Below are 18,573 nucleotides of genomic sequence, written 5' to 3' on the forward strand. Positions count from 1 at the left end.
AGTTCGGGACCCCCTACCCGAGATCCGCCGGTTTTGACACCGACACCCTCCATCTCAGCTTACAAGGCTTGCACCTGTATCTAGGGCATCAATGTAACTTATATAAAATAAATTGTTTAACATAAAAATTATATCATTGAAAAATAGAATATTTGAAGTTTGTAATGATATATTTTTCGTAATGTATGCCTCTTGGTCAAATTAACGACCTAGGTAGACGTGCAAGACTTGTAAACTAAGATAGAGGGAGTACTACACTGCTCAAACGGGGTCACACAAGTCAGTGATGTAACTGGTCGTACATGTCAGACCAAGCCGATCTGTGTCCCTTCGGTGAGACGCGGGTCCAACCGACCGTCTGTTGGTGTGACCGACCATAGATACTTACACGATGGAGACTTCTGGTTGTGGCTTCGGTTGATTGTCACGACCAAGCATTCTAAAACTAGTGATAAATCAATTACCATCTTTTTCCAAATGACCAAGTATTTTTCACAAGAATACAATGCATATAGATGGAGTTATTGTCAAGGTTGCAAACCGACATGGCGTTGCAAGTTCATTGCAGCAGCAACCGATTAGGTCACTGCATCGCTGGCGGGGAAGGAGGGCAGCTCACCTCGCCTATGATGCATGCCCAGCGGCGCCGCCGCAACTAGTCCCGGGATTTGGCTTCTCCTACCGCCCATTTGAACAGTTGCACTGGCTGCTCATGCCATTGCGCAGGCATGCGCGTTCTTTCCTCCATAGTCGACTCCGTGAATATGATCTCTGCCACTAGCCCTAGCTCGAAATCAATGTGATGCTGCTAGATGCTGACATCCCTCAGCATCTCTCCCCTGAGATCGACTTGCGCCTGCGCCTTGTGCTGCGCCAGGCGCAACTCCTTGGAACTTCTCTCCAATTGATGCGATGCTTCCTCGATCCGATATTCCCTTGCTGCCCAACACTTGAAACGCAGCCCTAGCATGTCCTCTGGTGCCACCGATCTGTGATTCCAAAGCAGTGGATCCCCTCTAAAGCACATGTGGGTTTCGCTCAAAGGCGGCGGTGTTGCGGGCCGCAGCGAGAGGGCAGCCCGCGGGATCCTGGGATATGAGGGATTATCCATGGTGGGATCCTCCATGGCGGGATCCAGTGGGCGAGGCGGGAAGGCGAGCCTAGGCGCTAGGAGAGCCCTACGAGGCTAAGATAAAGATAGTACTACTCCACTCCATCCATATTTAAATACAAAGGCCACCAACAGTAGCCCTGGCAAAAATTGATCTTGTTGCCTGCGTCCTGGTTTATTGGCCCCCTTTTTTGTGCCACTTTTTATGACATGCATAAATAATATGTTACTTACAAATATGGTCAAAAATTGGCACAAAATACGAAGGGGACCAATGGATGTACTAGCAACCCATGATTTAACTACTCACATGCGCGCAGTGGAGTAGTAATGTCTTTCTTCCACCCTCACGTCCACTCAATTTGCATGCGCTGTATTAATTGACCATCAATGAAATGAAGGACTTTACACGCGTCAAATTATCACATGGGGTGGATCTTCGTACAAAATGCATCCCCCCGTGGACCCGCGTTTGCGTGCGAGGGAATGAGTGTGTGCACGGCATGCGTGCACATCTTCGCTTTGTGCATGTACCCCCAGTGTGGCTCAGAGAGGACGAGTACATTCTTCTGGAACCAGCAGCACGTCACTGTGATCAATCAACACAAGGAGGTCGCAACAACGCCTCCACATGTGCCACGTGGCTTCATGAACTGTAAGAGAGACACTGTGCAGCGTGCCATTGGAATTCTAATTTACATGTTTTTCATATACACGAAGTACTAGTAAGGTACACGTGCATTGCACGCATCAGATTTGGTAACCAAATTATGAATAAATACCACACTATAGCATGTAAGCTCTGAGTCATATATGCCTGATGTAGACCTTCGTTTAATTCTTATAGTTCATCTCATTCAAAATAAATTAGTTTTTATAAAAAAGCTAGGGCCTCTTTGATTCATAGGATTTCCAAAATACGGGAATAGGAAAAACATGGGATGAGAGTGGAATGTCGTCTTGAATCCTACAGGATTGTACGATGTTTGATTGTGCATAGAAAAAACGCAGGATTCCTTCAAAGAGGTTTGAGTGGATGGGATGTTTCCTATGAAATCTAGTGCAAGTGAATCCTATGGAAAAATTTCTAATGTTTACAATCCTACGAATCAAACAACCAAGATAGGAAAGATTCCTAAGGATTAGAATCCTCCAAAATTCCTTTGAGAATCCTTTGAATCAAAGAAGCCCTTAATCTATTTTATGATTCATGGAAATGTGCGTTGTAAAGCATAAAGTAAAAACAAATAATTGCAATTCAACTAGAAAAAAAGTTTGGGCAGTTATGATACGGAAGATTCTAGAACAAAGGAGAAGCACTTGTGTTTTGAGGTTTGTGCATTATGCTTAAGTTCAACCATGGAGTCTGCTAGATTGTACATGTGGCAAAATCTGGTGAGGGTCTAGAAGATGGTGCGAGGGGCCAAATGGAGGGAGACTATGAAGAAGTGCACAAGTGTGAGATCGATATTTAAAGAGAGGGGGCGAGAACATGCGCTGCTGCGCAGTGGCGGAGCCATGAAAAATAAATGAGCTAGGGGGCCAAGCATTGCTAATACTTTACGAGGAGAGCCAATTCATCAACTTAAACTATTTTACTAGCAATTGTCTAATGATCACATTCATATTAGCCTTGATATATAGTGATGTTAGGGGGGGCAAGGCCCTTGTTGCCCCCTGTCTTTGCCACTGTGCGCGCGTCTAAGAGATGAAGCGGAAGGCATGGATGATGAAAGGGGGACATTGGATATATAACTAATGTGGGTGTATTAGCTATGTAATCCTATATAGAGAGGTATAGATTGATCGACGTGGACGTGGGAGAGAGGGTGAGACCTCACTAAATATATAGATTGATCAGTTTGTGTGGAAAACTGTGAAAGACCTAGCTACATATACACACACATAGAGGAACATCGATCGTTGCACATGCACGTGAGAGATAAAGAATGCCCGATATGATGGAGAGGGGGAGGTGTGTGTGTGTGCATGCATGGGAGACCGACCTGAAGAAAAAGATTGCATGTGTGCGATGGGTAATGCCGACTGGTACAGTGTGTGCATGCATGCACGAGAGAAAGTTAGTGGTACAATTATAAAGAGAAGACGACTGTGTGGGTGTAAAAGACTAGGTGAGGTCATAATCAATGTAAAGTAGAATTCAAATATTTGAATAAGAGATCATGATGTTTGAAACCCATGCATGCATGAATATAACTGAGATATGCGTGGTGTGGTTTGGAAACGAGCATGTTGTACTGTATACACATTGAACAAGGTCAGACTAATTTGAATTTGAGATTTTGATGGCAAAAATTGTTTGGCCACATTGCATCCATGCATGGACACACTATTCTAATTGGAGATGATGGGTGGCTTTCGCATCACATATCTATATCTATACCCCTATATATATTATATTTTATATTTTTTATATAGTGTGCGGATAACTTTAACTTTGAAAGATGGTTGTTGGATGAGGCCAATCCAATGGTGCAGACATGGCAAATTTGAGCACTACTGGCTGTTGGATATCATCTAGATTCCACCAGATTTTGCCACATGTAGAATCTAGAAGACTCCATGGTTGAACTTAAGCATAATGCACAAACCTCAAAACACAAGCACTTCTTCTTTGTTCTAGAATCTTCCATATCAGAATTGCCGAAATGTTTTTCTACATGATTTGGCATTATTTGTTTTTACTTTATGCCTTACAACGCACAATTCCATGAATCTTAAAATAGATTAGCTTTCTTATAAAAACTAGATGATTTTAAATGAAATGAACTATAAGAATTAAACGAACATCTACATCATGCATATATGACTCAAAGCTTACATGCTATAATGTGGTATTTATTCATCATTTGGTTGCCAAATCTCATGCGTGCAATGCATGTGTACCTTACTAGTCTAAATGGTGTTTGTGTGTGTGTTTTTCTTGTAAACACATTGTACGTAGTATATCATACATGCTTTAGATTCTGAACATCGAGCGAGAGCATACATGTACTATGATTTGAATTCAACATAAAATGGATACATATATTTGAATTTGAGATCGTATGTACATGTAGTTCGAATTTATATAGGAATTTACTTCTCCTATATTCATGTCATGTGTTGTGAAGATAACATTTAGATGGTTGTATAACTAATCTGAGTACAATCCCGTTCAAACAGGGAAAATGTACTCAAATTTAGTCCATATGCTAGACAATACACATTTTTTTATTCTTGAGGGAAGTGCATTTTTTTTGCTACTGTACATGTTATGTTTATTGTACCGATTTTTTTAGTTTTTTTTTGTATTTGAATGCATTTCTAGTAATATAGTAAAACGGGACATAGCTCTCTCTAGTGATGTGGTGTGAATTGTCTTTTTTCTGGGTACATGTCAAGCTTGTTCTCCTGAAATTTCAAGCTGCGCCTTATTATGCCGAAATTTCAAGCTACCGTCTCTGTGTATCGTGCTGCGAAACTCCTGCATCTTCAACCCGTGCCTTGTTACCCTGAAATATTTAAGATATATCTTTTTCTGGTTGTGCTCCGACAACTCCCTCCATCTCAACCCGCGCCTTGCCATTCCAAAATTACAACACGCGCGAAAACTCCCACCTCTTGTGAAATCCCGACAAGCGAAGTGCCCGTGATACCCCTGAAACAAAAGAACCACCTAGGTCAAATCGGTGGGGGTACTTTCATAACTTACCCCACATTCCGGACAAGCGCGTCCCTAAGCCATGGTTCCTCACTCCCATCCCATCCGCCCAGCCATTCGTACACCGAGGCCGCGAAAACCTGCGAAGCCCCATACCCTCCTCTGTCCGCCACCCAGCCGGAGCCTCTTCCCCAATGACGTCGTCCACAGCAACACCTCGACGTCCCTCATCCACTGTACTGGATGAGGATCCATCGTAGATCTCGTCGTCCCACCGGTTTAGCCATTCCGTCCTCCACCTCCTAGGAGCTGCCCTGATGTTCCCCTCGTCTTTTGCGCCACCTCCATTCCCACACCGCCGTCTTCACCTGCACCACCGGAAGTGCATCATCATCACTGTTTCCTCTGATGAAGCTGAGGCCGAATCGGCGCCACCAAAGAGCTTGTACACTAATCGCCGCATTTTCTTCTTTATTCAAACTCACGGTGCTGCCGGCGCTCGGTCCCGAGCCGACAGGGTGCGGCTCCATCCACGGCGGCGTCGCCGGACACTTCCTCCACGACGTCGCTCCCTCGGCGGCGACGTCCACATTAGTAGGAGTTGCTGCTGCTTTAGCTCTCTCTCGCGCTACTTCTCTGCTCTTGCTCTTGGTCCCCTGCTTGGTCTGCTCTTGCTATCGCTATCGCTCTTGCTCTTGCTCACGTTGCTTCTCTCGCTCTTGCTCTTGCTTGCGATGCTGCTCCGATTTAGCTACACTTCAGCCGACTGAATCGACTTTTGGGCCAGTCGATTTTCATGGGTTGGGGGGATCGCCGGAGTTAAGGAACTACCAGCTGCAGCGGGGAGGGCGGCTCACCAAAGAGGTACCCCACTATCTATCTTAGGGTTCAACGAGGGGGCGGTGGTCACCGGCCGAGGTGGGGCAATGGCATGGGGATCGCCGGAGAAAAATCTCGGAACGGGAGGGCCTAGAGGGACGGCCTGGGCGGCGGCGGAGCGACGGTGGGGAGTGGTTTCGGGGTGGGTGGGGCGGCGCACCGTCGGCCGCGGGCGGCGGGGGGCGGATGTTTGGCCGGTGGTGGCAGGCGGCTCAGGGGGGTGGAGGTTGAAGATGAATTGCAGGCCCTTGATTTCGTATCCAATGGCTGGAAAATTGACTGACCAGAGATGAAAAAGTCAGTCGACTGACGTGTAGCCTCACCTGATGCTGCTACACGATTAGCTGCCCCGGCTCTCGCACGTTCTGCTGCTACTGCTACTGCTTTTCTGCCACTAGTGCGTTCAGTTTCGACAGTACAATTTAGTTCCGACAGCAAAATTCAGTTTCAACAGTTAAGTTCAATTTCGACAGTTAAATTCAGTCTCGATAGTTAAGTTCAGAGATGAGCGGCTGATGTATTTTACATCTAGCACTTGGTGGTTATGTACTTTACGTCATCTATTGGAGATCATATTAGAATTCCACTTAGGTTAACATTGTCTCTCTTGTCCTGCTTCAGCCTCGGCGTCGTACAACTCACCGGAGCTGCTCCAATGACGAAACCCTCCATCACAGCGGAGCTGTACCCCGGGCTCCATCTCCAGACGCCTAAGATCTTCTTCCCCTCCTCCGATAGCCAAGTTAGCCGGAGCATCCTCACTGACCAACCCAATCACGCTGAGATCGACATGGCTTCGCCAAAGAGGTTGTACACTTGTTGCATATCTTTTTTACTCTACATGTTATATATATTGTCCACTGAGCACACATAGTAACGTGAAATACGATTATTTTATCCTGCTATATGACAAGCAGTGAGGTACCAGGCAACTTAGCTATCTATTATGGACTCTCTTGAATGCCATCATTATTAATCTCTGCACGTTTGAGCTGTGCAATTGTCGATGAGCCTGGGAGTTGAGCTAGTAGGGCAGTGGCCTGGGTCCAAAGTAATAGAAGTAGCACAAAAACATTTTTTGAGTGTAGGCTTTTCCTTGCTCAAGCCTGCCTACTAGAACCGCCAGTGCTTGAAAGGAAAAGTGAAGGAAAAACATAGGAATTGGGAAGTTTCCTATGGTACTACTATTCATGAATTTGGTTCAAAGGAATGGAGCAAAGGAAAATTGTAGGATTTGTTCCTTTAGTGTCTCCTTGAATGAAAAACCGTAGGAACTTTAATATCCACTTGTCCTCCTTTTCAAATTCCTATTCATGAAGCACAATACTAAGAGATAGTAGCATAATAGCATTATAACCATACATTTTCTTGTGGTTTGACTTAATCTCACCATGCTTCTTTGCATCCTGTGATCTTCCAATTCTTGTGAATCAAACACCTAGAGTGGCAGAAATCCTGTGTTTTTAAATTCTCTGTTTCGCACGTGCATTCATATCATATTCCTGTCCATTTCCTATCCCTGCATTGTTAGAGTCCTCAAATTCAAACAAGCCCTTACACAATTACTTCTGTTACAGATATGTGTCAAAGAAAACCTTGTGTGGTTTGTCCTACTCCTGTTGTGATGTGTTCCACCCCAACTCAGCTGCTCCAACGACGGAAGGGTTCACCACAGCAGGGATCCGCTCTCCAGACTGTCTTTCGCTGCCTCAGATCTTGTTCCCCACCGCCGGCATTCATGACAACGGCATTACCATCATCAACTAAGCAGATGACCTTGAGGACTACACAGGTCCGCAAGAGAGGTCGCACTCTTCCGTGTCTACTTAATTTATGCATCACTTAATATGATGACATGCTACTTTATGGTCATGTTCACCTATTAGACTCTGAGTCAGGTCCAAACTAATGCTGAAACTTGAGTTTTTAAATGGTTGTGGGGTAGGGCAACCAGTACTATCTGTCTACTATCTGGCTAATCCCGGGTGTCTACTATGAGTTTCATGTTGGGTGTAAACAAATATTAAAGGAGCCATTATCTCTATTTTTTAACTAAAGCTATTATCTGCCTGCTAATTGGTTTTGGGTCTATCCACAGTTTGCTACCATCACTCTGGATTTGTGCATGCACTACTTACATAATTTCACTATGTTTTATTCCTATGCATGTCAGTTATTGTACACAATGGAACTGAACACGCAGAGCAAAAGAGACGAGCCTTGCGTGGCAATAAAATTTCATGCAGACGTCGCTCCATGGTGGGCGCAAAGGCAGCCCCCCCTTCACCCATTTTGGATCGTAATCAAGAGGAAGATAACTGTTCTGAGGGGGATTCAGAAGGAGAAGACCACTCCTATTTACCCCCTGAGGTCTTTGCTCTAACTTGGCATGCTGATGTTGGTAATATCATGCATATGGTGCCTTGCATTGCTTACTGTATACATCAAATATGTCATCTGCTTAGTTTAGACATGCTTTGTGTCAATGCCATCTATTTAGTTTCTTTATCGTATATGTGAATCATGCAATGCCATCTTGTTTAGCCAGGCATCATATATGTGAATTTTGCAATGCCACCCTGGTTAGCCAGTCATCTTATATGTGAATTATAGCATGCCATCATTTTTTTATTACGTGTTAAATTTGTCAACAATTTTATTACATTCAATTACTCTTCCTGTGCATCAGCCATTTGGCATGGTCATGGAAAAAATATGAAGTGGAAACAAGGTCTTCAGAGCAGACAATGCTAACTGACGAAGCGCATGTCTTGTTGGTTACAGATAGCTCCTCAGAGGAGGATTCAGAGATAGATGACCAGTAATATCCCCCCCCCCCCCCGAGGTGCATGCTCTAACTTGGCAGGGTCATGTTGCTCATATCGTGTGTATGGTATCTTGCATTGCTATGTCATTTGCTTAGTTTAGACATGCTTTGTGTGAATGCCACCTGTTTAATGTCTAATTACCATATATGTGAATTATGCGATGCCATCTTGTTGCAAGACATTATATATGTGAATTATGCAATGCTATATTGTTGCAAGGCATTATATATGTGAATTATGCAATGCCATGCTGTTTAGCCAAGTGTCGTATATGTGAATTATATCATGCCATCCTTTTTTGTATTTCTCGTTGCATTTGTCGACAATGTTTGTATATTCAACTGCCCTTCCTGTGCATCAGCCATTTGAATTGGTGATGGATAAATCTGGAGTGAAAACAAGGTCTTCAGAGAAGACAATGCTACCTGCTGAAGCAGATGTCTTGATGCTTACAGATAGCTCTTCATGGGAGGATTCAGAGGCAGATGACCTGTCCTATTATCCCCCTGAGGTGTATGCTCAAACTTGGCAGGGTTGTATTACTCATATCATGCATATGTCGTATTGCAATGCTTAGTTTTTACATCATATACACAATATTGAATGCCATCTCCTTAGTTGACACATCATATATGCGATTTCCCTCTGCTCACTTGCTTAGTATATAAATCATATATTTGAATTATATCATGCCAAGATGTTTACATAGACAGCATGTATCTGGAATATGGCATGCCAACCCATTTTATAAAGACATAATATAATTATATCATCTCATCCTGTTTACATAGTAATCATATTTTGAATTATGTCATTCTATCACGTTTAGTTAGCCATCATACATGCCTTCTAACCCCAACCCCAGCAGATATTAACCCAGTTCCAGTTGACACAGCACCATCTCCACCATAGAGCACCCAAACACGAGCAGTTAGTAAGGCAACTGCAGTGCCCAAAGCACGAGGGACACCACTCCGAACCCCAAGTCAACGCTTAAAGTAGAAGAAGAATTGTTCTCAGGTCAGGTTCCGTAGCTATGGTCCATACTCCTTTGTTGTTGCATCACTGTATTTACTCATACCAACTACTTTCAAATTTGAACGATCCAATTGAAACTCCAATGGCGCAGCAGGTATGTTTTAAACCTATTTCTTTAACTGGATTGCTGTTCTAACTTCTTGCTCTATGTTGATTTCAGTTTCAGTTGTATAAACAGTTATGTTCTCATGTGATGCACATTACAAGTGTTGCCAATGCTGTGTAGTTTCTCACACTTATATTCTGTCTATATTGTTGTGTCTTAAAAATATATGAGCTGAACTATGTATCTATGTTGATTTGGCAGCATAAACTAGAATGATATGGACAATACAGTGACCATAGTACATAGATATATGTTTGTTTCATGTTGTTATCCAGTCCACCTTACTACTGAACTAGTTTAACAAAATGAGTTTGGTATACTACATGCTAAACTTGTGATGTGTCTGCTTGTTTCTCTTGTAGTATGCGAACACAATATTGGAGAAGAGCACCCCACTATCCAATGGTAGAGAAAGTAATGCAAATAAGGTTCAAGATAGTGAGACAACCCTGCTGGTCTCCAAGAAAGGTGATAAAAATGATCTTGTAGACACTGAGAAAACCCCACAGTCCTATGTTGATGTAGTGTTCGATTTACTGGCCAGTACTGCTGGCACAAGCTCTTCGACCTTGCTGCCTGAATTACTTCGGCTTCTTTAGTCTCAGCTACAAGCTGGAAGGCATCAGTCAGTTGTGCTGCGGCAAGAAGCCGAAGGACTGAGGAAGTCCCTGTAGAATTTAGATGCATACTTTCTAGTGCAACAGCAAGTGCTGGAGGATTTAAACGCCAAACAAGAGAAAGTAAATAAGCTTGCTAAGCATCTTGCCAGCGTTATGGGTACCCAGGATATTGTTTCTTGAGCTCTTCTGAAGTGGTTTTAGTTCTGGACTTGTTTTGCTGCGGTGTTTATTCGCACTGGTCGCCAACTTTGACAACTAGTGTATGTGATATGCTGATTTGTTCCCTATATTTGCACTGGTAGTGAACTTTGATGCCCAATGTATGTAATATGTGTAATAGTCGTGATAGCCTACCGTAAGTTGCTTGCTTATATATTTCCTTGTTGTCTTCTTTATTTTTTTGCTTGTAGTCAGTGCAGTTCTTTTTCCGTGGTTTGCTAGTGGCTGCAATAACCTATTTTTTAAAACTAGGCCATAATAACCATGGGCTACATCTTGACTATAATTACCATGGGCCTCCTACGGGCCGTAAAAACAATGGGCCTTCTAAGGGCCGTAGAAACAATGGGCCTTCTATGGGCCGTAGCATCAATGGGCCTTCTACGTGTCGTATGATCGATAGGCCAAACATGGGCCAATAACAGACCGCATTATGGGTCGTAAACGGGCTAGATTTGGAATCGTCCATTCATGGGCCGACAATAACGGGTCGTCGTTAATCGGCCGTATTTGATGACGCTATGAAAACGGCCCAATGGATTAACAGGCCACAAACGAGCGGATTGTAACCGCGGGCTAAATTTGGCCCACAAGCAGAAAAGGCCAATAACGGGCCGTAAGTAACCGAATGCTGGAAATGAGCCCGAGAATAAATGGGCACTGAGAAGACCGAAAGATAACACGGGTTGGAAACGGCCCAATGGAATAATGGGCCGTTAATGGGTATAAAGGGGTACACTGTTCATTGCGGGCCAGATTCATCACGGGCCATTAATGGGCCAAGAGTTACAAATGGCCTCTTATGGGCCGAAAGACATCATGGGCCATACATGGGCCGGAAGTTACAACGGGCTGGAATCATATTGGATGGCCCAGATGAAGCTACTTGGCTTAATTCCGATAAGTTGTAACGGGTTGTGAGTTAGCGGCCGTAAATGGGATATATAGGAACTGACTTTCCGTGGGCCGGCCCGTTACCTTTTGACCAAGTTAAACGGGCCGTCCTTTTCACCGGAATGGGCCTCTGTTGGGTCGTCCCACGTGTCGATGTATCATAGGCGCCTCCTGTTCAATGAATGGATAACATCTGTCCCAATGGTGAGCCAACACGTGTTTCCTCCGGCCAATGAGAATTTTACACGTGGAAAATCCTCATTGGTCCAGGCTATTAGCGTGTTATCGGATCCAAAACCGGACCCGATAGCTTAACGGCGACTTGTTACAGTGGATGCCACGTGTCGGTCACCCTTGACGAAAGCACTTACATGACATGTGATTGATCATCATGGAAGTGGACACTTCTGTGATGATAATTTTGGTAATGTCATGGAACACTTCTACGACAGCACATGTATGACTATCTTGATTCTTTCATAAAATCGTCATGGATGTACATGCATGACAGAAAACGTGACCTACTATGACTAACATGTATCATCACGGAAATGTATTTTTTGTAGTGCAGGCAGACCAAGCTCGTGTCGTGTTGGTGTCGTGTGCTGCCCGCACATTAATGGAAACCTCACGCCTCCAGCCGAGCCTCCGCATTTTAAACTTCTCAATCTCAATGCCAAGGAGCAACGTGAACCTATGATAGAGCCAATCGGATGGTTGAGAACACTACAATTCGTAGCTACAGATGCGTGTGTGAGAGAGGACGAGTGTGTGTGTGCACCTCTTCTCTTCATGTACAACGTACTAAACGTAGAGTACAAGTGTATGTGGGTGGCATTGACCTAGAGATCTAGAGATGGTGTGTGTGAGAAGTCCTGAGAGACTAGGTGTGTGCGTGGGAAAGAGGGAGAGAGATGATATGTGTCGATGTAATGTGTGTGAAAAAAAGACTAGTCAATAGCTCGCCACGAGGCTATTTCTAGCGAATGCCCCAATAACCGTAAGATATGTATCTGACGGCGCCAGTTATTGGACAAAAATGGCAGTAGAAAAAGAAGTGCCATGGCATATTACAAAACTACCATGCCACGCCCCTCCCCTGCCCATGAAACTGCCACACGAGCGTTCGCAACTGCCATGGTCTGCTTCTATGTGTGATCTTCATTTTTCTAAAGGGATCTAAAATAAAAGGTCGGGCTTTTGGCGAGTGGTAGGTGGGGGAGCTTGGCCTATCAGTTTCCTACTGCTCACAGGCGGTCGAACATAAGTGATGTACAAAGCCGATGCCCGTCGCTTCGGTGAGCGGCGGGACAAACATACCGTCTGTTCATGCTACTGCTAACATGCGGTCGCACATGTAAGTGATTTTCCAAGCCGGTGCACGTCCCTTCGGTAAGCAGCGGGCCAGAATAACCATGTGTTGGCGCTACTTCTTACATGCGGTCGCACGTGTCAGTGACTCACCAAGCCGTTGTGTGTCCCTTCGGTCAGCGGCGGGCCAGACCGACCGTGCGTTGGGGCGACACCAGCGCGACGGGCTGTAAGTTTATCGCCTAACTTAATTTGTAAAGGGTAACACTTGCTTTGCCTCCTTAATGAGATCGGTCACTAGAAATCCTCATTACATATGTTTCTCGTATGCGTACGTGGGCCCATGTTCTTAGAGGCCATCATGGCGGAGCCAGACGCCCGCAACCTCTCAAAGCAAAAAATGAGTAGCCCACAGCTAGCTATTTCTATAATCAGTTTAGAGATTCTCAATTTCACGTGTGACGCGATATTAGCCATTCATTGATGTTGATCCAATGGTCTAAGTGCCTCGGAATGGCTGGGATTCACGTCTACAGTAACCTCATTGTACCCAGCCGTTTGTACGTACTTCTAGAACAATCAGCACATATGTGTGATCAATCCACGCAATAAGCTAGCAAACAACAACTCCACATGTGTGCCATGTGGCTTCATTGAGATCCCCCATCATTCTATTCAAAAATATATTTACTGAAAAAGAGAGACATCCCATGAAACAAAAACTTGCTCGTATTTTGTTTCCTACGTGCTTTGCACGTACTGGAAGAGCAAGTATAATAAGTTACAGTCAGCAGGCTATAATGATTAAACAATTATGTTTGTGTTGAGTTGTATGAGAAAGAAGAGGAGATAGAAGGGAAGCGGGCTATGGATTAACAACCGGCTACAATACGGACTCCAAGAAACTTTGTGAGAGTGGCAGTGGACCATGCATTAATAAAGTAGTACTGCTTAGCAACTAGTTGTACTATACACGTTGGCTATTAGGTTGACTATATATGACACGGCAACTCCATATAGCCGGTTGTTGGCTATACTATTAACCATGCTCAAAGTACTAGTGCCACGTCATCTAATAAGTCTTTCAATATGCGTCAAATTATCACAAGGGCTAACTCTCCTTAGAGAAATGTGCTCCACCATGTACCCTCATGTGTGTGTGAGGGAGGCAGTGCGTGTGTGCGTGCACCTCTTCTCTTCATACATGTCTTCCATGGAAACACCTGGTGGGTGTGTTAAAGAGATAGAGGGAGATGGTGGGTCCGACATGCCTCTATACATATGTTTCTATCAAAGAGAGGGTTGAATACATAATATATGTATGTTGAGGGGGCGATATACGAGAAGAGAGGGGGGATTGCTTACGCAGCATATTGATAGACACAGATAGAGGGGAGAACTTTACGAGTGTACAAGCGCTAGGAAAGAGGGGGTGCCTATTGGAAGATGATGTGAGAGGCCAACTAGGCGAAGACAAGGAAGGAGTACAAGTGCGAGATCGATAATTAAAGAGAGGGGACGATAACATGCGTTGGCGCACTTGTCTGGTCGATAGACAAAGAGGAAGGCAAGTATGATGAGTCAGGGAGGGAAATTAATGTGTGTGGTAGGAGGTCCTATGTAGAGAGGTCGTGGTTTGGTCGCTGTGTATGTGGATAAAGAGGGGGTGACTTAACTGGAGAAATAGATCGGACATTTTGTGCGGGGAAATAGCGAGAGACCTGGCTACGCATAGAGGGAAATCAATTGGTGCACATGCATATCGTACCCGGTGATACAAATCAACAATCGTTACTAAACAAATCTTCGATGGTCGATGATCTTGTCGTATGCACAAAATCAACCTGAATAATGAGATGGAGTTCATCCAAGCAACCGAAGAACCGGCTAGAACTAAGATAATTGGTGGTGTATATGTTAATACCTTTTCCTAAAAATTGTTGAAAGTATACAAAGTTTGACTTTAGAGAAACCCAATATGCATTATTATGTATTATATATTTTTTATTCATTATTTTTTGGGAATCAATGCGTGTATTTGCATGTACACGGTATAAATCGTTGATTGATGTTGATCCAATGGTCCAGGTGGCTGCGATTCGGATCTACTATAACCTAAAGTTATACCCATACACGTTCTTCTCGAATGAGCAGCACCACAGTTTGATCGATCCACACACAAGCTCTCAATAAGACCTCTAGACGTGCCACATGGCTTCATGGGTTCCCCTCACATTGTATTCATACTACGTTGACTGAAAAAAAGATATATCACGCAAAAAAAGATCTTCCCATTTTTTATTCCTATGATGTTGTGCCATGCACGTGCCTAGTTGTATAGTGGTAGTAGTAGTACAAAATTCGTAGTAGGAGTAGTATGGAGAGCTCCTACTCTATCAACGAGTCCCATCTGACACCAAATTTCTTTGCTTCTGTGCTACAGCTAGATCTTCCCCTCCTCGTTTCTGTTTTCCAACCCGGCAGGTGGGGTGTGATTTGCCGATAGTCATTTTGCTCAATTGCGGTCCCACATGGAAGTGAAAATGCTAGGCAACATGCCTTCCCTAGCTATGTGGCGTGCCGGATGGACCGTGGAGTACTCCCGATTCCCAGACGTGTGGGGGTGCGACGCGAACGCGGCACGCCTTTTCCTTTTAAACACGTATAAATTGTAACATTTGGTTCTGCGTGTGATCGGTAGATAGACATAACGATTGGAAACGCTAGGGAGGGGCTTTTCCCACCCGATAAGTAGGGTAGTAGCTAGGTTGGCGCATCGTCGGTTTGGTCACATGATGTCCCACATCTTGTAGTGATATAAAGCCTAGCCAATGCGCGTTGACCGGGGGACCGGAGCGACAATGTGGTATGTGACATGGAAGGGACATGCTTAACGTACATGTTCCGGTTTCCCGTTTTGAGCTCGCGAACATGACAGGCATGCTGCACGAGTAGTTTTAAATTTAAAAGTTTGGTCGCAGTTTTTGAATTTATGAGTAGTTCGTAGATCGGATTCGTACGTAAATTATGAAGTTGATGCAAAAAGTAAGCACAACTTATTAATTGACGGAGGGAGTACTAGTTACAGTGATGCAAGTAATTGACGCCAAATGTGGGAAAAGGGATCACACATGTCCTTATCGACTGGAAGGGCAATGCAATAGTACAATAAGAATTAAGGCCACGATGACGCGATCGCAGTGGTGATTACAGGAGGCAAGAAGAAAGATGCATCCATCAACGATCTCCTCCTCCTCGACTCAGTGCACCGGGCCACCAACCGTTGGCCGAGGAGTAGTGGCTTTTGTGGCGAGGTCAAGGTGCTTCTCAACAAAGGCGTCCAAGGCTTCCAACCGGTTAAAGAAGGCCAATGTCGTAGCATCCTCATCGGCCTTGTACATACCTATGTACATGACTTCCTCGTACACGTGGATGTGTACGTCGATGAATTCTTGCAGGGTGAGGTGCCTCGCGGCGAGGGCGACCTCCAGGTTGACATTCTTCATTGTGTCGGCGGGCAGTCGCAGGGCCTCCAGTGCTTGAAAGAGGTTCTCGCCATGGAGGACGATTAGGGTGGCCGGCAATGAGTAGCCCGGGCACGTGGGCTGGAGGAGTATGGAGATGTCGTCCGCGAGCTTCTTGATGATGGTGAACTTGTTGATAGTGGCAACAATCATCTTGTCCAAGTAAGAGTCGTAGCTGGTGTCGACGATGGCCATGAACCAACTGGTCGCCAACACCCTCTGGAGACGATCCTCGGTGCCATGTCGCAGGCTAGCATCATGGACCATCTGGCACGGCCGCTTGTGCGCATCGCCGCCATGGGTCTGGAATGAGCATTGTTGCACTTAGTGTAGGTGCGTATGATGTGGTAGATGCATTGGAATGGTGGGGCGCCTTTATATGAGTGCAAACTACGCTGTATTCACATCGTGTTGCCTCCTTTCCGCGTCCTCCTACCATTACTTCCCTCGGCATGCTAATTGAAGGAGGATGCATTATTGGCCGTTCAACATTTCGGGAGCCGCTACCCTCTCCCTCATCTACATTAAAGCTATATCGGGAACTATCCTGGTCTACTCATGTCGGCGTTCTGGGAACGGGGGTCCCCAGACTTGCCTGCCTGCGGCCTGCGGCGTGGCTCAAGTGGTGGCCCAGTACGGCCCATCTTCATCAGCACAAGACTCAAGACCCTTGCGAGGGGCTAAGCCTCGTGGGGCGGACGATGCAAGGCTTCCTCAGGAACGGCCTCGCCAGGCAGGCTCGTGAGGAGGTGAAGAGATCAAGGCAGGGTACCTCACGAGGTGCTCATGACGCAAGCCATGATGATCGAGACCAGGCGGGCGCCAGGCGGGCGTCAGCGTGCGCAGTGTCCTTGTTTCCTCTTTGCTGCAAAGGGGGCAAGCACAGGCGTGGACTACCGAGGCATCAGGCAAAGGTTGCCATTTCAGTGCAACGAGACCAAGACCAGCAGAGCGGCAGGATGGATGTCACCGTGGAGCCCCAGACGGCGTCATCGCTAGTGCCTTCGGCAGCCGAAGACCAACTTTAGTCAGGATAACTTGTACTAGATGTTCCCCTTTGAAATGGCCGTTGTTGGCACCCTTCCCGCTCAATATTTGGGAAGAGGACCAGGGCCTCTATAAATAGGACTAGCCACCACAGAGGAAGGGGACGGATTCATCGAGTGCTCATTAGAGAGAGAGGCGATCGAACTCACCCAAGCAGTTCATCGCACAAGCCCAAGAACACCTCTCGCGAGGCTGTTCTTCCCTTGTACTGTTCATCATCAGCCCCTAAGGCAATCCACCACACCACACACTGGAGTAGGGTATTACACCACAACGGTGGCCCAAACCAATATAAATCTTGTGTCCCTCGTGTTGTTCATCATTTTTAGCTTATATCTCACGAGACGATCGGACGTAGATCGGTAGGGGAGAGATCTTCGTGCACACCCCAGAGTTTGAACCTTAAGGGTCTGCCGAAACCCAACATCTGACATTTGGCGCGCCATGTAGGGGTGAGCCAGAATCTTTCTTCCGCCGTTTTGCGTCGATCTTCTGTCGTGTCCATGGCAGACGCTCGCCGGGCTCACGCCAAGCGTCGGTCTGCTCTCGCCGCCCGCGTCGCCGAGAGGCTACCGTCGGCGGGTGCCCCCATCGTTCCCCGTCGCCTGCCACCAACGCCGCCACCGGCCCGACGGGGAACGAGCAGCAGGCCTCGTCGCTGCATCCTTCGGTGCGGCGGGAAGGCCGCACCGCCACTCTGTCGCTGACTCCAGCTGGTTCACCGTCCCACGCCCGTCGCGCCCCCGCGGACGCGCACACCACATTACTCCTGGCGCGTGAGCTTCTGCACTACCGTCCCGTCGACGACCTCTACGAGGAGTGGCTCGCTCGCATCACCGAGCTCGTCACCGCCACAGGGGGCTCTCCTGTGCCGTTCCTCTCGTTGCCTCGCCCTCCATCCTATGCAGGAGGCGCAGATCAGGAGGTGCCTCCACCATCGCCTCCCCAAGACGGTGCCCTGGCTCTAAGGCACGCAGCCCCAGGACGAGACCCATCGCGTCCGGCACCAGCGCGACAAGAAAGGAGCTGCCAAGAAATCCATCATCCCCAAGAAGGTGCACGCGTGCTCCCGGCACCGGAGCGCCACGACCGCATCCCTACGCCAGCACGTCAAGACCCCGTGCTGCTCCGGACAGCGGCGCGTAGGAACCTCCAGGAGCAAGCCCCGCATCAGCAGAGAGCTCCGGTGGCCACCGCAGGCTGTCATGCCTTCACCGCCGAGCTACATGGTGTCGCCTGGCCAGGAAAGTTCAAACCTGACCTGCCTACTCGCTACGACAGCATTGTGGATCCCGCGGAGTTTCTATAGCTCTACGAGCTGGGGATCGAAGC

The sequence above is a fragment of the Triticum aestivum genome, chromosome 6B, assembly GCF_018294505.1.
Source record: "Triticum aestivum cultivar Chinese Spring chromosome 6B, IWGSC CS RefSeq v2.1, whole genome shotgun sequence".
Taxonomy (NCBI): Eukaryota; Viridiplantae; Streptophyta; class Magnoliopsida; order Poales; family Poaceae; genus Triticum; species Triticum aestivum.